The 3349-nt window shown below is 35.4% G+C and overlaps 1 pseudogene; it reads right to left on the bottom strand.

The window, feature by feature from the left end:
* Positions 1–891: 891 nt before the first annotated feature.
* Positions 892–2019, bottom strand: LOC111148899 (annotated as a pseudogene).
* Positions 2020–3349: the final 1330 nt, after the last annotated feature.

Below are 3349 nucleotides of genomic sequence, written 5' to 3'. Positions count from 1 at the left end.
ATATTTCTTAGTAAAATAATCAGATTTTATTAAGTGATAATGGACTTGTTCTATTTCTTTCTCTTTAGCCAAATCTTCTCTTTCTTATTCCCAAAATAAAAACTTAATACCCAAGCATTCAATATGATACAATAATAACTTAGTAGATTATGTGTAAATCTTAACCAAGTTCATACTATATGAATTTAAGAACTACGATACATCCAGAAGAGGAAACTGATTTTGTAGGTTTTGCTCATGAATTATAGTATTAAAAGCTTTTATTTCAGACTTAAAAATAAATGTAGATTTCTTATCATGCAGACAAGTTGTTCTAGATGGGGAAAAATTACCCAAAATTACATATATCAGATTCTTGTGAAATTTTCTGAAATATTTCACAATAGTTCATGAATAATAAAAATATACTAAGGATAATTTTGTTAGGCATGAAGTTGTATCAAAACATTCCATAACATTATCCCATGAAAGAATAGCACTTGATATGTAAGGAAAGACGACTGTTGTAGAATTATCCCCAAATGTCATATTTTTCTTAGAAGAAAAATGTACTTTAGGGGGCACCTGGGTGGCTCAGTGGGCTAAAGCCTCTGCCTTCTACTCAGGTCATGATCCCAGGGTCCTGAGATCAAGCCCTACATCAGGCTCCCTGCTCAGCAGGGAGCCCACTTCCTCCTCTATCTCTGCCTGCCTCTCTACTTACTTGTGATCTCTGTCTGTCAAATATATAAATAAAATTTTAATAAAAAAAAAAAAAAAACCTCAGATAAATAGGGCACCTGGGTGGCTATAATGACACTCCAAGATAGAGTTTGGTTTTCAGCAGTGTCCACAGCCAAAGGGTAGGTCAGAAGTTCTTCTACCAGGTCTTCTGACCTACCAAAGGGTAGGTCAGAAGGTCTTCTCCTCTCACAGAAACTGGAAAATTCAAGAAAAGTCTTTCTTTGAGTAACCCTTTGCACACATCACCCTGTAGACCTGAAGGGCTTTCCAGAAGGACTGGGCTCTTTGCAACAGTGGCAGAGTCTTGTGGTAATCCCACATCCTTAGCTATGAGTGTTGCTTCAAATCCACCCCAATAGTCATTAGAGGATGGAACTCCATCCCTCACCCCAGGTACTGTTTGTGTCACTTGACCAACACCATCCTGAGATCATATTTAGGATTTTAGCCAATAGCTGTGAGTCAAGCCCTAACCTGATTCCAAGATTCATAGCTTCAGCACTTCCGATCATTCTAGTAGCTAACAGCATGTTGTTACAGATCTTTGCCGTCAACTGGGTCCCTGCAGATCCACAATACATGACATTGGAGCACATGCACCCCAGCAACTCTTGGGCAGCTGCAAATTTATCTTTGACTCCTCCCACCATAAATGTGAAGTTCCAGATGGAGCAGCTCCCACACCACCAGAACAGGAGCATCCATGAAAACTGCTCCCATTTTCTCAACTTCTTTGACCAATTCTTTTGAAACTTCAGGATCAATAGTACTGGAATCTGTTAGTACTGAGCCTTTCTTCACTTTTTTAGAATTTCATTTTCTCCAGAATAACCTTCTGTTGCATTGATACTAGTAAGCAACATTGTAATAATTCTGTCAGTTTTTTTCGGCTATATCTGCTGAGGAATGCACTACCTGTTCACATGCATCTCGAAATTCTTTGTAAGCATCAGAGAACACATCATAAATAATGAATGGATAGCATGAGAGTTTTTGCCATTGGCTTCTCCATGTTGCCCTGTCAAATGAGTCCAGCTGGAATCTTAGAAGCCATTGACCTAGAGCACACCACAGCAAGGCTGGCCACTTCTGTGCACTACCAATGGCTCTAATACCAGTCTAGAGACAGTTCCACAGAGTGGAACCATAAAGAGCCTGGCATGCTGTCCCAGCCCCGCCTCCCCGTGGTGAACTCCCCACTGTTGGCTTACCCACTCACTGCTTACACAAGCTATTAAACATAATTTAATAGCAACGCCTACTCACATCATCATGTAGATTAAATTCCAGAGCCATTTACAGTCTACAAAGTGCTATATCAATACATGATACATATTGATACATATTGATACTATGCTACATGCATATAATAAAACAAAATATTTTATTATTATTTATGACTTTATTAGAGTGAAGTCTAACTTGTTTAATAGTCATCGTTTTGAAAGAGAATAAATTATGACTTATGAATTTATAAAATTTCAATTTATATTCCTCTTATCCCCTACTGTTTGCCTCCTGCATCTGCTGTGAACTTTTTTAGTGTTGGGAGAATTTCTTGGTAGCAACTTTGGGGATAGAGTATTATTTGATCATTTTAAACTATATTTTTAGAAGGAAATAAACTCTCTCTGGGTTTAAGATAATATAAAAATCAAAATCAATAAATATATTAGTTTGGGATTGGTTTTGAAAGTTCTCATATAGATCAGGGGGTCAGAGCAGTGAATTGAGTCTCTTCTCCTTAATGGGTTTTCCCTTATATTATTCAAAGTACTCAAAGAGAATTAATCCTTGTTGTGGAGAACATTAAAGGAATGGATCAATTATTCTCTCAAAGGAGTTTTCAAGTAACCCATATGACCTTTGCCTTTTTGATTGTTCACATCCTAAGATATCTTAGCGTGTCTCTTGAGGTTTCTTTTTTTTTTTCTTCTTCTTCTTCTTTCTCAATATTTGTGTTAGGTGTTAGTTTTTGCTTGGGGCAAGAACCTAACAGAGGAGAAATAGTAATGTTTTAAAAGCACAAGAATCTCATATGCATTTTTAAATCTAACCTTTAAAATGTTATTTTTTTCCTTAAACAAAGATGATCTAGGGAGAAAATTTGAAGTACTTGAAAACTGCAAAAACTAAACTTCTATAAATATTTCAAAAAATATTTGTATTCAAGTCTCTATTTCACCACAAAAATGATCATTTTCCCTATTTCCCTGAAGAAATTTTTCATCCATTTTGCTTTATTTAATCAAGGAAATATATGTACATTCTTACAAATATGGACATATTCCTGCTCAAATCACTTTTCTAGAACTCATAGAAAGATACATTATTTCATTAAATCATCTGTCTAGGTGCTTTTTCCATAGTAAGAAAAAAAAAATCCTCTAGTTGATTAAAACATGGCCAAACCTATTTATCCTGCTTTTAAAAAGATTATTAAGGAATTTAATGTCAGATTTTTATTCCCAATCATAATCGGAGAGGTAATCTCAGTTATTCAGTTTAATATTATTTAATTTCCAGTATTATTTTATTTTGCTTATTCTATATCCATGATGCCAGAGTGGAGAATTTTGAGGTAATCAAATACAGTTGAAAAATGACAAGTCATATGGGGTTAACA

This window comes from Enhydra lutris, unplaced genomic scaffold (assembly GCF_002288905.1).
Source record: "Enhydra lutris kenyoni isolate GAN:26980312 unplaced genomic scaffold, ASM228890v2 scaffoldscaffold21, whole genome shotgun sequence".
In the NCBI taxonomy this organism is placed as follows: Eukaryota; Metazoa; Chordata; class Mammalia; order Carnivora; family Mustelidae; genus Enhydra; species Enhydra lutris.
Note: the sequence above shows the minus strand (reverse complement) of the source record. Positions and strands in the feature narration are given on the sequence as shown.